Source organism: Macaca mulatta, chromosome 11 (genome assembly GCF_049350105.2).
Source record: "Macaca mulatta isolate MMU2019108-1 chromosome 11, T2T-MMU8v2.0, whole genome shotgun sequence".
In the NCBI taxonomy this organism is placed as follows: Eukaryota; Metazoa; Chordata; class Mammalia; order Primates; family Cercopithecidae; genus Macaca; species Macaca mulatta.
The window spans coordinates 9,388,161-9,407,868 of NC_133416.1; the positions used below are offsets into that span (position 1 = coordinate 9,388,161).

The 19,708-nt window shown below is 48.8% G+C and overlaps 1 long non-coding RNA gene across 1 annotated transcript in view; it reads left to right on the forward strand.

The window, feature by feature from the left end:
• LOC144332775 (uncharacterized) overlaps positions 1–19,708 on the forward strand; it is a 70,904-nt gene that overhangs the window by 13,613 nt on the left and 37,583 nt on the right. The window contains exon 2 of the long non-coding RNA XR_013400878.1: positions 11,024–11,172. This is a non-coding gene — a long non-coding RNA (uncharacterized LOC144332775). The remainder of the gene's footprint in view (positions 1–11,023; positions 11,173–19,708) is intronic.

The window sequence follows — 19,708 nt, forward strand, 5'->3', positions numbered from 1 at the left end:
GCAGAGGACACCAGTGCCCTCAAAGGCCCTGTGGATTTTACAGGCATCAGCCACTGCTCCCTGATGCTACTGGTAGAATTTCTAAGCAGCTCTCTCTCATACCCACTCCTGTATTTTTTTGTTTTTAAACCAGGTTTATGGCTGTATTTTTTCCAAGAAAACTAAACAGTTACCTGTTTGAAGTACAAATAACACCTGTTTAAAAACCAAAAATGTCAATTTGCACAGAAGTTTCCAAATACCCAGCTGGTTTGAGCCTTGCATTGCAGTGTCACTACCTGCTCTTAAATTTCTACACGATGTATAGATAGCGAGGCAGGGACAGCTCGTACATCTTCAGGTTTCGATTCTACTATCTTGGGCTATATTTTCATTTATTTTGGCACACCTGTGGGTGTGGGGAGCAATGCCAGGTATTTATTTTGAAGCTTGTCAAGGGAACAGTTGGGAAGATGTTCACATTTTTAGAATTTTCATAGTAATAGTTATAATTTACAAAGTATTTAAAATTGTGTAGTCATCATTCTGCTTTTTGCTAGATGTACCCCTCAACAGGGTTGCTAGCTATAATTCTACATCACAGGATTCAGAACAGTACCCTTTTGGAGCAGATGCCTGTAATCGAGGAATTCCGCCTAGTCAGTTCACTTTAAGCGTGTTTAAAAGATTTTCTTTATCCTAGTTGGCACCTGTGGCTATAGTTGGTTTTCACTGCTGTGGAATATTCCATGATGGAAACAGTAATTCATCTCTTTTTGATATCGGTGGACATCTGGATTATTTTGGGAGTGTATGTCTATTCAGCCTTCATTTTTTCAGGATTTTTTGTAGAAGATAGTGTAACAGTGTAATATCCTCTGCTACGGAGCTAACACGAACCCTGATTACAGCCACACAGACTCTCATGCCTTGTTACCAGTACACAGAACCAGTTTCTTAAGTTGAAACCCAGTAGCAGAACCTGAAGTCATGTGAACGTGTCCTCCGATCTTACACTTGGAATTCACTTTTTGTTACTATGTCTGCTAATTAGGAAGCATATCAATTATACAGAAATCTGAGAATGTATAATTATACATTTATAACAGAGAAAAGCTTATTTAATACCCCGGAACACATGGCTATGTTTTTCCCTCATGCCCCACCACTGTTTTCTTTGCTTGAAATGTGAAATGACACTTGAATACAGTTTTACAGTGACTGTTAGACTGACATAGTTCTTCAGAGACAGCGCATGTAAAGCACATGGAGAATTTCTGTTTGTGGAATGTGATTTCCCGGTCGCCTCATTCAGGCTGCCGCCGCCTTCCCCTTTGGCCGCCTGCACCGTGGGACATCTGAGTAGGTCCCTGTTTCATCCTCTGGAAGTTCTGAAAAGGAAGGAGCAGGAGAGGAGGGCGTCTCACGCTTAAAGTGAACTGACTAGGCGGAATTCCTCGATTACAGGCATCTGCTCCAAAAGGGTACGGTTCTGAATCCTGTGATGTAGAATTATAGCTAGCAACCCTGTTGAGGGGCACATCTAGAAAAAAGCAAAATAATGACTACACAATTTTAAATTCTTTGTAAATTATAACTATTACTATGAAAATTCTAAAAATGTGAACATCTTCCCAACTGTTCCTTTGACAAGCTTCAAAATAATATCCCCTTTATGTTGGTCCTTTGAGCTTTTTTTTGGAGTCTCGGCTGCCTTAGTGGTTGCTGCCTTTATGTCCCTAGCTTGTGGCTTGGTCCTTCTGTCTAACTCACAGGCAGACAGATGGATAGGAAAGTTGTGTTCAGCCAACAGCTTGATCATACTCTCAAGGCTCAAATCGACTGGGTATTTGGAGACGTCTGTGCAAATTGGCATTTTTGGTTTTTAAATATGGTGTCTTATTTGTACTTCAAATGGGTAACTGGTTCTCTTGGAAAAGAGATAGCCATAAAGCTGGTTTTAAAAAAAAAATGGGAGTGGGTGTGAGAGAGTGACTTAGAAATTACACCAGTAATGGCAGGGCGTGGTTGCTTACGCCTGTAATTCCAGCACTTTGAGAGGATGAGGCAGGTGGCTCACCTGAGATCAGGAGTTGGAGACCAGCCTGGCCAACATGGTGAAACCCCGTCTGTACTGAAAATACGAAAATTAGCCGGGCACGGTGACGGGGACCTGTAATCCCAGCTACTTGGGAGGCTGAGGCAGGAGAATCACTTGTACCCGGGAGGCAGAGGTTGCAGTGAGCCGAGATCGCGCCACTGCACTCCACCCTGGGGCGACAGAACAAACTCTCTCAAAAAAAAAAAAAAAAAAAAAAGAAAAAGAAAAAGAAAAACACCCCGGTAATGGAAACCTGACTGCGCCATCTGTGATGGAGATAGCGGATTATTTCACTTTTAGTGACAGGATGAATTGGATATGTTTGGAGTATTGATCTTGACAAGTGAAATGGTCAGAACCAAATGTGCCCCTCAGCTTGGGCCTCGCGGTTGGCAGAAGACTCTGGCGGGCAACAGACTGGAGACTCGGAGACTGAGGGGAGAATTCTCACGCCCTGACGCTGTTGCAGTCACTGCTTCTGGACTCCTGTTGGAGTGAGCGGCCCCTTCGCCTTGCAGGTTTTGGTGCAGTGGAGACCTTAGGACCTGCCCCTCCTGGCACACCTGTGAGTGTGGTGAGCAGTGCCAGGGCTGAGGCATAGGTGCTGAGCCCGGAACGTGGGATGGGAGAGGCTGCACACACCGGGCGGCAGGCATCTGCTCCAGCAGCCGGGGTTTCCGCAAGGGGCGGGGCGATGGTTTTCTTCCTTGAATTTGGGTGGGGAGGGTGTCCTGGGGTACTGTGTCTGCACTTGTGTTGCTCTGAGGTCAAGGTGTGGCCCCGAGTCCCTGTCCCTCTGCCAAAGTGAGGGTTTGCCCATTTTCAGGTCAGATTTCCCTTGAGTCCGGGCCTCTAGGAGTGGGGGGCATCGAAGGGGGCGTGAGCATGGTGGACGCGCGTCGGCCTCTTCCTCTCCCCCTCCCCCCAGCTCCTGGGCTGTGTGTGAAGAGCTGCCCATCGGAATCGCCCTCCTGCCTGGTGTCTCATTCACCAGAAATCGTTCTCACTGTGGACTCTTGACTCAAATGTAATCCAGGAATGGAACGTGCTGTTGCTGGATGCCACACGCAGCATCGGGAGCCGAGTTGGGGGTTATATGATCTTACCCCACACCTTAGAAGTGAAGATTATCGTTGTCAGGCCTCTGAGCCCAAGCCAAGCCATCGCATCCCCTGTGACTTGCATGTATATGCCCAGATGGCTTGAAGTAACTGAAGAAGTACAAAAGAAGTGCAAATGCCCTGCCTGGACTTAACTGATGACATTCCACCACAAAAGAAGTGAAAATGGCTGGTCCTTGCCTTAAGCAATGATATTATTTTGTGAAATTCCTTTTCGTGGCTCACCCTGCCTCGAAAAGCTCCCCCACTGAGCACCTTGTGACCCCCACTGCTGCCCGCCAGAGAAAAACCCCCCCTTTGACTAATTTTCCTTTACTTATCCAAATCCTATAAAACGGCCCCACCCTTACCTCCCTTCGCTGACTCTTTTCAGACTCAGCCCGCCTGCACCCAGGTGAAATAAACAGCCGTGTTGCTCACACAAAGCCTGTTTGGTGGTCTCTTCACACGGGCTCGCATGACAATAGTTAAGGAGATACTGAAGTCTTTGCCAGCTCCAAGAGCTTTTTCAGTTTGTGTCGGGCCATTTTAGGCAGAAGGAAAAGCTTGCTTAGAGAATCTTACAGAAATGTTTGGTGCAGCGCCATTCATGGAATAAATGTGTAACTTTCTGTGGCGGCCCTCTGGAAAGAGATGCACTTTGAGTGCACCCTGGCCTGCTCGCTACAAGAATCGGCCCGTGTCACCCCGCTTTCCGTGGGTCTGCAGGTGGCCGTGGAAGGGAAGATGATCAGGAATGCTGGTGACAGTTACCGGTGCGTGTTGATGTGTGCTGCTTTCTGCAGGTGAGAACATTTCTCTTGAATAAACATCGCATCAGGATGATGACTGCAAGATATTTGAGTCTCATTCAATAGTGTTTCTGAGTTTCTTCTGTTTTTAATCTGCTTTCTAGCACTAGGCAAGTGAAGACATGGAAAGTAAAAACCCATCGAACTTGTAGAGATGTAGTGTTGTGTAGGAGCAGACTGTAGCTTCTGGCTCTGTTTCAAGATTGTAGGAAACTCTTAGCTGGCATGGTCAGGGTGTAAATTATCTTGTTTAATTGAAATGTAAATGAGTCAAAGCTGGCGCCTGCATTGTTGATGAAATACCAGATTTTAAAGGAACATGTCGATACGCCATAAGATACCAGCAAAGTTCCTTGCTGAGGTTTGGCGCGGGTTCGGAGGAGCTGGGCCTTACTTGTCACCAGGGTCGTCTCTGGGAGCAGATGCTCAGTGTGGGCAATAGTCACTTAGCCCTTCCAGAGCCCAGGAACAGCTCGCTGTGGTGTTTTTAGAACCTGTATTTTGAGTCAGTTTGTCCCACTTGACTCGAAGTTGCTGCGCAGTTTCCGACCTTTGCCTCGCACCGTGCGCTCGTTTTCTTGTTCCCTGATAACTGCCTCGGTAGCCCCCGGCCTGACATTCGAGCCTCGTCGTTCACGGACACAAGCTCCGTGGTGGGGCCCAGGCCACGACTCTGGCTTGCACAGTTCCGTGCCTGTCACCGTGGTTTATCACATCACTCCCAGGATCTCCCATTTACGGGAAGAGTGTCCCTTTCCTGCAGGCCCTGTGTGGTGTGGAAACCACCCCTCCCTGCCTTTCTCCTGTTTGAACTGTACCGTGAAGCTACTTCTGTTCTAGTCAACCGTCAGAATTTAAGGAACGGTGATTTATGTAACTTATCACATGCTTCTCAGCAGTTCTTTATGAATTTCATTCTGTTGTGAAATGATTGCAGTTTTCATGGCTATGCTGGTCTCACGTTGTGGCCCTTGGTAACTCTCTTGAAATGAATTGCCTTCCCCATTGTGTGTTAAGGTTTTGCCTGGGAGCTGTTGAGCCCTCACCTCTGCTTAGGGCGGTGGCTTTGCTCTCCTGACAAGAGGAAGAATCTTATTTAAAGCATTTCTAATGTGGTTTTTGCTTCCAGACAGCATTACTTTTTTCACAAAGAGACAGCCACTAAAGACGTGGAAACACGTAGAATCCTTTGAGGAAACGTGTGTGTCTCTAACTTGCTGTAAGATAGAATTGGAATTTGTAATGGTTTTCTTTTCTAGAGTCTGGGTAGAATAGGGAGACAGTGTAATAAAAGCTAATTTTGAAATGAAGAATTTGAAAGATTTTCAGCAGCAATAGCTCTAGGAAGTCACCCTGGAAATGTTTTTAAAGATGTTCAGTAGCAATAGCTCTAGGAAGAGTCACCCTGGAGTTGCTTCTTGAGCATTGGTTTCCTGGCTATATGTTCCGACTTTCATTTTTAAGTTTTGCTGTGAGTTGGGGATGTGTGGGAATAACCATCCCCAGGTGTTGGGTAGGAGTGGCCCTGCAGGGGTGCGTGTGCCCTGAGGCCTGGGGCACTGTTTCAACCTAGCTTGGAACATGGGGACTCTTGTCAGTGGCTGGAGTAAGAGTACCAGCCTGGCAGGCTGGGGGAGCCCTGGGGTGGTCTGGGCACTGTCCTCCCTGCCTGCAGGATGGCAGCTGGAGGAGCTCGAAGGCTGCCTGCCTCGTGGCTGTCAGCGGAGCAGCCCCTCCTGGCCCTGGAGCAAGCTTTGGGTCCACGAGTCTCTGCGCCTGGACTTCCTCCTGGGACCTCCGCCACTGTCCCGAGGGCCCTGGTGCCACTTTTCCAGTGGGACCCAAGCCTTGGGCAACTGCGACCCCAGATTCGGCTGCTTTCCCTGACGTCTCATTCCAGCACGAGTGCTCACCTCACTCAGTGCAGAGCCTCAGGTTCCCTTGAGATCCCCAGACAGAATCTTCCAATTTAACAAGATCGTTGGTGACAAGATTTGAGCGGTACTGATTTAACTCAGCTTCCAGAGTTTAAGTTCCCAAGACACAGTCCTGCTCCTTTCCTGCCCTCATCCTGTGTGGCTGGTGTGGATGCGGGGTTTCTGGAGGGTGGGGCTGAGGCAGTGGCTGCTGTGGGATTTCAGTTTCCGAAGGGTGGGGCTGAGGCAGGTCAGCAGCAGGGGGATGGATGGCTCATTATTGTTCGTTCAATGCCTTGAGGGATAGCTAGGATTAATGACCTTTATAGGATTGTAGGTTTGGGGTATTTTTTTTTTTTTAAAGCGAATTGGATTTCATGTGGGGCAACCTACAGCAGTGTGGCCTCACCACGTGCCCAGCAAGTCACCTGCTGACACTGTTACTGTGTGTGTTCCCGTCATCCCACGAGGTGGCCACAGTTATCACCGCATTTTTCTGACATGAAACTTGGAGAGCAAAGGGTTTAAGAAACTCCTGAAGCCACACTGTCAGCGGGACCTGGGTGGTCTGACCTTAGACCCTGCATTGTTTACCCCTTGCCGCGCTGTCAGCAGACTCGCGTGGTCTGGCCTTCGTACTCACGCTGGTTGCCCCTCCCTGCCACGTTGTGGGGTTTTTCCTGCTTCGGGGCAGCGTTTGATAGCTTGTGAAACAAAACCAAGACTTACTACGAGTGGATATGCCATTCTCTGAGATCCAGAACATTCCTTGGACCTGGCCTTGCGAATGTCACGTAAGGGGAGGTAAAAAGCATTTTCACTGTGGTCATTGGGGCTCCTGAAATAGTGTTCTTCCCAGTGAAAGTTCACCATAAAAATCTGTTAACTCAATACTGTGAACAGGAAGAGGTGTGTTGGGCTCTAGTTAAATGTCTCAGAGCCACAGAAGTAAATGTGAGGGCACCTTCCGAGCACAGCCTCCTGGAGGAGGCCGAGGACGTTTGCCTGGAGGGTTTGCCGTGAAGCAGGACTTGGCAGGGCTGGTCGGCCTGGAGAGGCCTCTGGCATGATGTAAGTTAGTTGAAGTAGTTGAGAGGTGGTGGCGTGAGGTCAATGGTCCCCGAGGAAGCCCCTAACAAGGCCGGTTGCGGTGGGATGGAAAACTGCCCTTCAGTGGCTGTAATCCTGGCTTCACGGGTCCAACGTACATTCCTGCACTTTGGATACTTGGATCGCAGCCAGGTCACATGGTCCTGAAAGGACATTCGGGCTGTGACGGCTGCACCCATTCTCAGCATCTGCAGGGACTTTGCGGGTGTGTGTTTCCATTTTCTTTCAGAGGCTCAGCACAATTTAATTCTCTCTCCCAGAGAAGTCTCGAGAAATAGAAGGACACGTGGAATGAAGGACGTGATTGAAGAGAGTGTGGTGTGGTCTTCGACCTTGTTTTGCCTTGGTTGGTGCTCAAGAACTCCGCCTGCCCTGGGCTGAGCATTTCTGCCAGGAATTCCTGCCTTTTATCCTGCCTCTGAGGCCCGTTGAGACACTCCAAGAAGCTTCTTTAACAAATTGCCTTTTCCTTTTACAGCCGTTGGATATATTTGCAGCAAAACAAAGGAATAACCCCCCAATGTGGTGATTAACTGCATTTAAGTATAGATAACATTCAATCTTGAAGGGCCTGGGGTTTTAATCATCTTTGGGTCATGTAACCAGCGTTGTTGGTGATTCAAGTCTCCTGACAGCGCTGTTCTGCCACGTTCCTCAGTTTTGAATGATCTTCCTGGTTGTACCTTGGAGCGGCGTTTGTGGCAGTAGAGAGGAGAGTGGTGGTTCCCAGAGGCTGGGAAAGGACAGAGGTGAAGCCTCTGCAGGATGCCAGTCTTCCTGGTTTAGGGGTTTCGGGCTCAGCCACCCTCCTGTGTCAGTGTAAATTATACCCAGGATCATTTTCACTCCCCCCACTTTAGTTGAACATTGGATCTTCAGGATGTGTGCGCCCACGTCACCTGGGCCGTGATCCTGGAGCTGGGTGAGACTGTGATTCCTGGTTTTATAGAATTACTTGGGGATTATTAAAAATAAAAGCGCTTTGAGGCATTCAAATGCTATTTCTTGAACGTAATTTATGTGTAGTTCTTGGGAAACATTTCTCTGAGGAAGCATCTATAATTTTTGTTTTCTGCTGCTCAGTGCTAGAAAGAATTGTGCAACACTTGAGTGAGAGCGGCGTTATTCCCCTCCCTCCGCCATGCAAGCAAGATTAAACGTGCCTCTGGCTCCCCTCGGTCTTCTCGCCTGGTGTGGCAGTGTGCTGCCTTCCGTCTTCTCTCTGGGGAGAATTAGTGGTGTTTGTGTGTGCTGCTCAGCTCAGCGTGGTGCGCGTGAGGAGCTTGGTTTTGTTAGGTGATCCTCCCAGGCCCGCCTCCTGCCTCCCCAGGCCTTGTTCTAAACTGACAGATAACTGGTGTGTGTTGGAAGAGGACAGCTGCAGGGCAGGAGAGCGTTTGTTCAGACTTTCTCCTTGCACTGACGTTTGAGACCTGGTCCAGCCTGGGCCCCTCTACCACTCCCTCCCCGTAACTGTGTGTTGCAAACCACTCCCTCCCAGTAACTTTTCTTTCAGAGGTTTGGAAATGTGACTTAACTCATCTTCAATTTAAAGCATACTATTAAATTTTAATGTTGAAACTGATGTATTTTATGGCCTTTATTTGATTTCTCTTGATTTTTTTTCCCCCATATGAGACATGGCATCTTAAGGGAGACAACCTGGTGTTGGCCGCCTTTCCTAAGGATGGAAGTGAATTCTGAAAGCCCTTTAGGCAGCAAAATACTCAGGGAACCGTTATTATGGCTATGTCTGTCCACGTAAAGTGAACACGACTCATAAGCAGAAAAAAAATGCAGCCCCGGGGCAAGGTGAGCGCTAATGCTGCCTGTGCCTGGCCTCCCCGCCATGAGGAACAGAAGTGCAAGCGGAGGTGGTTGATTAGCCTCCAAGCTGGGTCTGCGCCCCCCTCACATCCCTCTGCATCTGCAGGGGCACAGGTCGTGTTGCCACCCCTCGCTCAGTGCCAGGGCTGATGCGTCAGGAACAGGCGGGGGCTGTCCGCCCCTTGTTCAGTGCCAGGGCTGATCTGTCAGGATGCCTCGTGCTCATCTGGTCCTCGTGTCTTCATCACCAGCCTTCTGCTCGTACTGGGCTTGTTATTACCTTGGTATGGGTTGTGGAGCGGTGCTCAGTCCTCCGAGGGAATCGGCCCTTGGCCGATTCATATTCAACAGGACCGGGGAATGGGTGCTTGTTCCATGTCCTGGATCCCAGGAAGCCCGTGCCCTGGACCCTGTAATGCCCAGGGTCTTCCCGAGAAACCCCGGTGCCACTGGAGCACAGGCCGGCCCGGCCCGGCCCCCTCCAGGCATCCCTGTTTCTCCGCTTTGTAACTGCGTTTGTGTGTAGCAGGTCTTCCAGGACTTAGACGTTGCTTGGTGTGAGCCAGGTTTTGTGTGGAAAGAGGACAGGTCATAAGCAGAAGCCTGAGCCCTGGTCCGAGCCAGCAACCAACCAACCCAGAGCCATCTTTTATGCTTCCAGATTCTGTTGCCAAAAACTTACCCATGGACATTGAGGGTGATGCACTTCTGCTCCGAGACGTCTGTGGCCTCAGCTGGAGGGATGGAAAGGATGTGGAGCCTCTTCACTCCTGGCCTGGGCTTGGACCTGCTGTGCAGCCTCTCAGGGGCACCAGGGCCCCCGTGTGTCACAGTGGCCTCGGGTTGGTGGCACTGCCCCCGGATGTCCCAGGCTTCATGATGTCCAGGCTCCCCTGGCATGGCGGCCTCAGGTCAGGGGCCCTGCTCTGATGGACATCTCAGGCTCCATGATGCTAGGGCCTCCTTGTGCCATGGCGGCCTCGAGATGGTGGCACTGCCCCAGGGTGTCCCAGGCTCCAAGGCCAGTGTTCCTTCCAGCAAGGGCAAGTTGTACTGTAAGGTCTAGTCTCGGAAGGTGCCTGGGGTCCTATCCTTCAGAGCGGTCCCACGCCCACCACAAATCAAGCCAAGGGAGGCTCTGCCAGAATTTGCAGCTGTGTTTCAGGTGGTCCCACCAGGCCTCTTATTTTGGCCTAGCCAGGTATATAATTCTTTTTCTCTTTGGTTTTTTCGAGACAAGTTCTCACTTTTGTTGCCCAGGCAGTGGTGTGAGCACAGCTTACTGCAGCCTCGACCTCCAAGGCTCAAGCGATCCTCCTTCCTCAGCCTCCTGAGTAGCCAGGACCCACAGGCACATGTCCCCATGCCTGGCTTATATTTTTTGTAGAGATGGAGCTTTGCAATGTTGCCCAGGCTGGACTCGAACTCCTGGACTTAAGCAGTCCAGCTTCCTCAGCCTCCCAAAATACTGAGATCACAGGCATGAGCCACCGTGCTTGGCCAAGCATGTTTCTAGTTTCAAAATTAAGAGGACCCAGAGCCAGTTAATGACGTCTCTACTGGAACATGCTGCTTATAGTACATTAAGAAAAATCGTCCAGAACTTGGAAAGGGGCTGGTCAGACACAGTCCTTTGAGGTTGTCTGAGCCCCTGGGGTCTTTAACCATCTGGAGGGATGTACCATGTCAGACTCACTGTTGTCGATGGGCTGAAGCCCAGGTTTCATGAGGTCACATGTCGGCTTGTAGGACTTTCTCTGGCAGAGAGATGCGAGTGACTTCTGTTCACTGAGAGGCTCATCTCAGGGACTTCATGGCCTGAGGGACGGCAGCCTGTTTGAGCTGATCAAGCAATCTCATGCTACCCTTATTTTTTGAAATGCCTGTGAGTGACTTTTCACACGTTCTTTGAAGCGGCTTCTTGCCCGTGTTACTTGTTAAGGAACGAATGCTTTTTTTTTTTGATCCCTCATCCCCTTTCTTTGGGGTGTTCCAGTCTCGGTTCTCACATGTTCTGCTTCTACGGGAATTTCTGACGCTGCTGAGTGTAGAAAGCACTGAGGAGGCTGTGCTCCTGTCCCCTGTGAGCCTTCCAGGCGGCCTCCTCTCCCCTCCAGGGAGTCAGGAGGAACCTTTCAAACCCTTCTTAATCTTGTTTTCATGTCTTTGTTTTAACAGATTTCTTGGCATCTTCTCCCTTATCCAGAAGTGAGGGTGAACGCTGAGTTATTCACAGGAGTCAAGAGACCACACACAGCCCAAAGTGACATTTGTTTCCCTGAAATGATTTGTGTGTGTTCACCTTAAAATGCAACTCAGTAAAACAGGTATGTTTTGAGGAATGACTTTAAATTACCCAGGTAAAAATGTGACAGTTCAATTTCATCCAGTCTGTGCAGGTGTCCATAATCCCTTCTGTGGTTGCGTGTGAGTTTATGTGACTTGTGGTTATTTTTGAAGAAGGAAAATCTGTTGTTGCTGAGGACTTCAGATTGTGAGCTGGGATTGTGTGGGGTGGACATCGGGGGCTTCAGTGTGTGGCTTCCTTGAAGAGGTTCAAATTAAGGCTGAGCGTCCCTACTCCAAAATGCTCTGAAACAAACATTCCGAGCTCCCTCATGACACTCGAAGGAAATGCTCTTCGGAGCACTTTGGATTTCAGGCTGGGGATGCTCAACCAGAAAGTGAAATATTGCAAGACCCTTCTTGTTCCAGGAGCTTGGATGAGGACATGTGGCCTGTGCCGGGCATCCCTGGCGTGCGTGGCAGCCTGGGCTCCCTGGACTGGTTTTGTAGGAGCCACAGAAGGGAAGAGGCTCAAAGTGGCCATGCCTGACTCCTGAGAAGGGTGGACCAGAAGGGGGTGGGCACGGAGGGCAGCAGCGGAGTCCCCAGCGTCTGGAGCTCCTGTCCCTGTTGGAGCTGAGAGCCTCCTTTAGTTGTGGCCTCTGCCCTGTCAGCAGCCACTGAGGCCTGGAGGGGAGCTGGGGGCTGAGAGAGGAGGAAGGATGATAGGCCTGCTTCTGGAGAGGGCCGGCATCAGCCTGTGCTAGCCTCGTGTGCTACTCCTGCATCCAGGGTGCACGGATTCCTCGTGGCGCAGCAGTTCCCGGGGTGCACAGCGCTCTTGTGTGCAGTAACAGCTTTGTCTCCAACCCTTGGAGGCAAGTTACCTTTTATTCCCCCACAGTGAAAAGAGGTAGAAAATCTTATAGAAATGCATTTGCTGGAATGTCTATTTTCCGATAAAACATCGTACGCTTAGGCTAAATCTGAAAGTGTCTCCTAGTGAGTCTCGTGTGTAGAGTAAGAACAGTTCACGCATATCTTAAAGCAGGTAGATCTAGGAACACAGAGCATCCCGGTGCTAGGATGGAGTTTTCCACTAACTCTGGGAATAGAATCTGTAGAGCCTCGGGTGCTTTTGCACCATGAGGTTAGCCAGGTTAGCGAGGGTGCACTCACAGCCCTGCCTGTGCCGCATCCCTTCTGCTAGAGCGTCTGCTGGGGCCTGCGTGAGTCGCCTGAGCATTGCTGTTACCTTTTTCACTTGAGCCTTTTTACCGAATACTAGGATAAACTTGACCTCACATACTTTGTGGGGAGAGAGAGAAGTATATCTGGGACCTCTTTAATTATATGTTGCAAAATAGATTTGGGCAAAATATTTCTGCATATGCGTGCTTGGTGAGCATGGGGTTCCCTGCCGCACCCTGAGGCACGTTCGCACATTTTGATTTAATCTTGAGCCTATGGCAACAAAACTGTAGAAGCTGGCTATGACTTACTTTCTAAAATCTAGAAATAAACATACACTTGGAATCATAATCTATTGGACTTCTTTGTAAAACCTGATTTGAGCTATCACTTTTGCTTTGTATAAACAATTTCATTTTTTTATTTAACGTGGTGTAGAATGAATGGAACAAATATTCAAACTCAAATTTAAAAATGAAGAATTGTTACCATTTTGTTTTTGTATCAGCATATTGCTTCACCAAGTTTCTTATTATAATAGTTATACTTTCTCTGAATGTGGCACAATTGTTATAGAATTAAGAAAAAGATTGGGCATGCTGACTTATGCTTGTAATGGCAGCTCTTTGGGATGTCAAGGCAGGAGGATCACTTGAGGCCAAGGAGTTCAAGACCAGCCTGGACAACATAGCAAGACCCCATCTCTATAACAATCTCTATAACAGAAAAATTAGCTGAGTGCGGTGGTGCATGCCTGTGGTCCCTGCTACTCTGGAGGCTGAGGTGGGAAGATCACTTAAGGCTACAGTGAGCTGCGATTGCTCCACTGTACTCCAGTCTTGGCGACACAGCCAAGACCCTGTCTCAGAAAGAAAAAAAAAAAATCCAGAAATATCATTTTCTTTTTTAATCATCCCAAAAGAGAAATCGGTTTTTTCTAAGAATGTCAAGAGTAACTGATAAGATTCTTTCCTTGCATTGTTTCTCCTTTTCAAGTATTTAGAGTATTCTGTCCACATGGTCTCTCGTCATCTCGTTACAAATCAGCAGGTGTCTTCGAGGTTAGTGGTGGTTCTCTGTGTTGCACCTTGGAGAACAGCCATCATGAAACCTCTTACCATGATCGTGCACATTGTAGTCCCAATTAAAATCCTCTGTAGAGCGCCTGTGCTGCTTATTAGAGCAGAACTTTGGTTGTGCTAAAACGTGCATTCAGCTAATGGTTTTAAGTTCATATCTGAGATGATGTTGTATAATTCATTAAGCATATGGGATCAGTAATGATAGAAGATAATTCTGGCTGATGTCATTTAGAGGATATTTTTCACATCAAGTTAAAACTTCCTTCGTGATAGTCATTTTGGGATTCATTTAAATATGTGCTTTATTTCATAGCTCAAATTTTCATTAGTCATTTCATAACATAGGATTTTGAAAGCAGATTTGGCAAAACCTTTCTAACAAAATGTTTGCTTATGATGTCCCAGGGAACAGCACTCAGAATTGCTGGTAACTGTGGTACATTTTTAAGGCTGATGATAGAAGTCACTTGAACAGTAAGGGCTTCTTCGTGAGGCAGATGGGGTTTTGAACCCTGACCCTCCTGATACGCCAGCCCTGACCCTGGCCTTCTCTCCTCTCCTCTCCACTGGGAGATGAGAAGGTGCCAGCATCCACCTCACAGGCCGTCCTGAGAACCTGGGACTAAGGGCTTGTGTTCCTCTTGCAGGTGGCGCAGTTGTGAGGGCTTGACGATATATACACTGCAGGCTGCCAGTGTCGGGATAATCCAGTTTTAGTAAAAAGGTGGGATTTGCTTTGCTCCCGTGCGGACCAGGTGCAGTGCTGCTGTAGCAGCAGGTGTGCGGATCCTCTTCGGTGGTCAGGTGGACAAGGAGTCACTGATTCCGATTCCCAGGGTTAGATGTGAGGGAACAATGGACCTCATGTGTTCAGAGGGAAGGGGAGTAAAAAGCTTCCCTTGTAATTCCAGGACTGTCTGTCCCAGGAATGCCAAACCACTGGCTTTCACTTGACGCTGTCGTAGGTGGCACTGTATGGAAATGAGGACTCATGTTCCGCATACCTGGGCCAGTACCCGTCTCCCTCCAGGGCCGTGGCCGAGCCCTCCTGATTTCGCTGGGTTTCCAGCCTGGGGATCTGTAAGCCCAGTGACGTCTCCGGTCTCAGCCCCCGCTCCCCTTGGGGACAGGAGGTGGCTTCAGGAGACTGGTGATGAATGCCTGAATGAAGCCGACTTGTGACTGCAGTTCTAAGGGCCTCCCTGGGTGTTAGATGTCAGTAAATGACACCTGTGTGTCGATCTCATGTGATGAAACAGTAGGAGAAACCAAAGCTTGTGGAGTCTGCAGGTTCTGGACTGGGGGGTGTGTGCACCTGTGTACTTGGTGAGGGGTGTGATGTCTGGAATGAGTGTGCAAGTGTGTCACGTTTGTGCGTGTGTGGGGAGTGTATTTAGCAGGTGTGGGTGGAGTCAGCATGTTCATGTGTGTCGTATGTATTTGAGGGTGTGTGTGGAGCGTGTACACGCATCACATTTGGTGAGTGTATTTGAGGGTGTGTATGGAGTGCATACATGTGCCTGTGTGTATAGTATTGGGTGAAGGGGTGGCGTGTGTGGAGTAAGCATGCACATGTGTGTGCTGTGTGTGGGGTTTCTACCTGGTCCTCCCCTGAGCCTGCTCCTGGGCCCTGCTGTCCTGGCAGCTTTACAGTTTGGTGTGTCTTTGATTCTGGAAGATTCTGGAACCAGATTCTGAAGCTGTGATCACAAACTTGCAGCCCTGGAGGATGCCGGCCCGTGGAGCTGGCATGAGGGTCTCTGTGCTGGCCTCTCCCTGGGCTCTGTGCACAGCAGAGCGTGTCTGATGATTGAGCTGTGCGGGTCTGTGGCTCCCCAGACTCGAGTCAGCCCTCAATTCTGTCCTGCATCTGTTTTTCTTGCTGAGGGGCTCCAAGAAGCAGTGCCTGGACGACGTTTTCACCCTGGGGTTGCTTCGCCAGCTGCCCAGGTGCTGGCTGCCTGAGCCCTGCTGCCGTCCTGGGTGGACGGGGCTGGCGCGGGGACATCCCTGAGCACCTGTGGGGGAGGCAGGTTTAGGAAGTGCCAGAGGTGAGTGGTTTCCTTCCAGACTTGATTTTCTGGAAAGTTCTGGGCCTCATATTTTTCCCTAAGGGAAGTTAGAAACTGAGTTTCTCTTTAGGGGAACGTCTTTGCAGCATCTGTTTGAATGTTCTCCAGGTGTGGAATACTCAGGGCCGTGTGTGTTTGGGAACATCCGTGTCCTGAGCGAATTCAGTAGGGAATGGAGAGAGGCCTCCTGTCAGCTTGGCCTCTGTTTTGAGTTTGTGAGGGTTGACGGCTGCTGGTATGCCAGGGAGAGTAAAACACTGGGCGCCCTGGGATGGGAATGTTCGCTCTGACAAGGTCAGTGGGAAAGTGTCTAAACAAACGTTGCTGTTCTCCTGGCTCCTCGGGGTCGAGCTTGTTTTGTGGTGTTGAGGGAAAGCTACCCTTGTTCCTGTTCCTCACCATTTGAATGGTGTCCAGGGCCTGTTCCGCTGGAGAGGTGATGCTCATGAGTGGGGGTCAGGTCACAGGCTGCGAGGTGATTTGGAATCTGTCAGCTGATTTCCTAAAAACACAGGTGCCTGGTAAAGATGTTCCTGATTAGCTAAAACATTTCAACAGGATGTGATAGCTGGTGGTGGTTCAAAGACTATCACAATTTTCCTGTTACTTTTTAAATGCCTGTTGAATAGGGGAAGATGCACATATTTTTCTTTTCCTGTCTGCATACTTGATATTTCGTTTTTTGTTTTATATGTGGGTGTGCAGTTAACTGGATTTAGAAGCAGTCTCAGCCCTGGGGAGACTTCAGGGCAGCCTCAGTCAGTGATGAAGGGAGGCAGGGATTGGGGGGCTACCTCCTTCATAGGATGGACACCAAGGGCCAGAGGTCAGCAATCTCAGTGAGGTCACAAAGACGGGCACACCCAGCACCCTCGCCCCTGTGCCTCTCCTTCACGTTTGCCTCTGCTCAAAGCTGCTCTCCTAGGTCATCACGGGTGATCTCTTGGCGTGTGCTTGGTTCTTGCAGAAGTGGTGTCTGGCTGTGGTCAGTGTGGGCCCTCAGGACTTCCATGTTTTTGGCTCACATCAATACTGGGCAGTGGTGTACGTTTGTTTTGGAGTGGTAGATCGGGTGGATTTTGGCTTTGCCAACTCATTTAATATCTGTTTCTCCTGTTTCTGTATCAGGTGTTCTCTATTTGGTTAGAAGGGGGATGAAGTTGGTGGAACTGCTTCCGGCTCTTGAGCGCCTGCTAAGAGCTGTTTGGCGTGCACAGATCCATTTCGGCACAATCTCAAGAGCAGTCCTGGGCGGTGCAGAAAGCAAGGCCCAGGCGAGTCTGTGTCGGACACAGGAGGGCCCTGACCTGTGTGCTTTCGGCCTCTGAGCCACCCCTCTCCTGACTGCTTACAAAGCTGTATCGATAATGAAATCTGCGCATTGAAAATTCGCTAGAGGAATGCCATTTCCAGGGATCTTACTGTGGACCTTCTGTAAAGGTTCGCTGTAGAATAATGAATTGCCTTTTAATGCAGGTACCAAACAGGCTCCCTGGGATAACTCATTCCATACAAACTTTTTAAAGTAATGTTCCCAACCAGCTGTCCTATACATTCTTTCTACTAAGAGGTGCTCCTCTCCTGTGCGCTTTAGTGATATCCTGTGTTTGCTTTGCATGTGCTTGGATTTTCAGAAGAAACCGTGTTTGCAGATACACTTGGAGTACAACATTCCTCTTCCTATTAGTGTAGATGCTCCATTGGAGGAGATATTCTCATGCATTTGTGTGTTTTGTGGGGAATAAAAGTAGTCACTGGCTTTTGCAAACCTAGAAGATGCCCAAAAGTTGATACATGTGAAAATAAGCGGCAACTGCCATAAATCCCCTTGTATTATGTGTGGCAAAGTGGTCTGTGTGTTCTGTCTGTGGAGAAAATTAGTCTTCCCTATTTTCCCAAGAGGTAACACTTGAATAGACACCAAAAATTGTCTTATTTGAAAATGATACCTTCTTTCCATTGTTATGAGACTATGTCATAGGAACTCACACATGTAATTGTTTTCTCCAGTTAGAACTTCCAGGTTTTGTCATAGTCCCTTTGTGTCATTACAGTGTCTGGTTCCACTTTATTTAAAGCAGGAAGAGACCAGCCATGTGGCCTCACTGGTGCTACCCAAGCACAGGGTCTCATAAGGGCATGAACACTTGGTTTGGAGACACGCTGTTCTTCCTGATAGAAACCCTATCATGCCATTCTTTAGTCTCCTGCGGGGTTTCTTCCACCCTAAATGCACCCAGTTTCTGTTGGTTTTTAGTTTATTTGTATTTTCTGAGACAGGCTCTTGCTCTGTCACCCAGGCTGGCATGCAGTGGCGTAATCCCGGCTCACTGCAGCCTGGACCTCCCTGGCTCAGGCGATCCTCCCACCTCAGTCGCCCGAGCAGCTGGGACCTCAGGCGCGCACCAGCGTGCCTGGCTAATTTTCTTTTCTTTGTTGTAGGGATGGGGTCTTGTTATGTTGCCCAGGTGTGGCTCTGTTTTCTGTTGAGTGTACAGTGGGTTTTTATGGAGAACCTCTGTATTTGGGTTGGGTGTGTGGCATCCTGGTCAGGAAGCTGCCCTCAGGCTTCCTTCCTGCCCAGCAGGGTCACGAGTGATGTCTCCACCTGGGCTGGTGTGTGTGCTGGCCAGTAGGGCTTAGTCCTGGACTGCAGACTGGTACTGGTCCATGGTCTGTTAGGAACCGGGGTTATAGCAGGAGGTGAGTGGTGGGCAAAGTGAGCATGTCCGCCTGAGCTCTGCCTCCTCTTGGATCAGCGGCAGCATTAGATCCTCCTAGATGCTGGGACCCTCTCGTAAGCTGCGTGTTCTCCTAGGTGCTGGGGCCCAATCATAAGCTGTGTGTTTTCATAGGCGTTGGGGCCCTATTGTAAACTGGATGTGAGGGATCTCGGAGGTTCTCCTTATGAGGATCCAATGCCTGACCTGAGGTGGGACAGTTGCATTTCAAAACCACCCCCCAGAAAAATTGTCTTCCACGAAACCCATCCCTGGTGCCAAAAAGGCTGGGGGACAGCTGGCCTAACGCGTGGATGATGTCAGTAGATTTTTGGACTCGGGCCGCAGTTGGAGAGGATTAGATTTTGAAAGGTGGGGGATTGAAGGCTTCTAAAGGGCAGGTTTTCATCTCCAGTGGGGCCTGGGCAGAACTGGGTAGAACTGACCCAGAACCTGATGATTAGTCAGGCTAGCTCACTGCCTGCATCCTGTGTATGCAGCCTTGCTGTTTATTCAATTGTCTCGTCGTGTGGTGGATTCCATCCACAGCCTCAGAGTAGTGGAACCCATTACTTCAAGGCTGACCTGATTTAACTTTATCAAAAAAAATTAAAATCACTGAGTATAAATCTTCCAGACACCCGTATCCTTTTTTTTTTTTCCAGAGGCTTTTAAATATTGCAACTTAAAAATCTTCAAAAATAACTTTAAAAGAAAACCTCTAAGTACATTTTTGATGAGCGTCCTTGACAGCTTTAATATGTGAAGTAAATTACCTTGACTTTTGTATTCCTAGAAACTCGTTCGTATTTGCAGAAGACTTTGTATTTTGTCAACAGTGGCCACTGTTTTGTGACCATCATACCTGTCGTCTCATTTAGAAAGTTGGATGTGGATGTATTAACTTCTCAGACATACAAACACATGGGCTGTTTGTTTTTGGTTTTGATTTTTTTTTGTTCCCCCACCCCCCTCCCCGAGCTGAATTCAAGAAAGGGAAACAAGTAGACTAGAGTAAGTACCAGAAAGCGTCTAAGTGGCTGGGTGGGGGATCCTACTATGGTGTTGCATTTTGTTCTGCCAGACATTGCTCCTCAAAAAGCTGACCCTGAAAGGGCTGGCATTGCCCTCACTCTGGGACATTCGTCTGTCTCACCAGAAAATGAAGAATCTGCCAGAGTACCGTGAGTGAAATTCAGTCAAAACTCGATTAAATAAAAGAGGCTTTGTCTCAAAGGCCAAAACATGAGGACACACTTCTAATTTTTAAGGAGCGCTTCATCGTGGGTCAGTCCTGACGTGTACTGCATTAGGAAACCTCTGAACTTCCACGGTCAGGCCCAGAGCTCTGAGGGAAAGTGGTTGTGCCCTTCCCACTGTTTCTGTCACTAGTTTTATTCATTAATTTCCTTAAAACCCTTTTTGTATGAGTTCTACTATAGTTTGGAAAAAAATTCACATAGGTAGAACTGGAAGCGTTTCCACAGTGTTAATACTCATGACCCGTTCTGG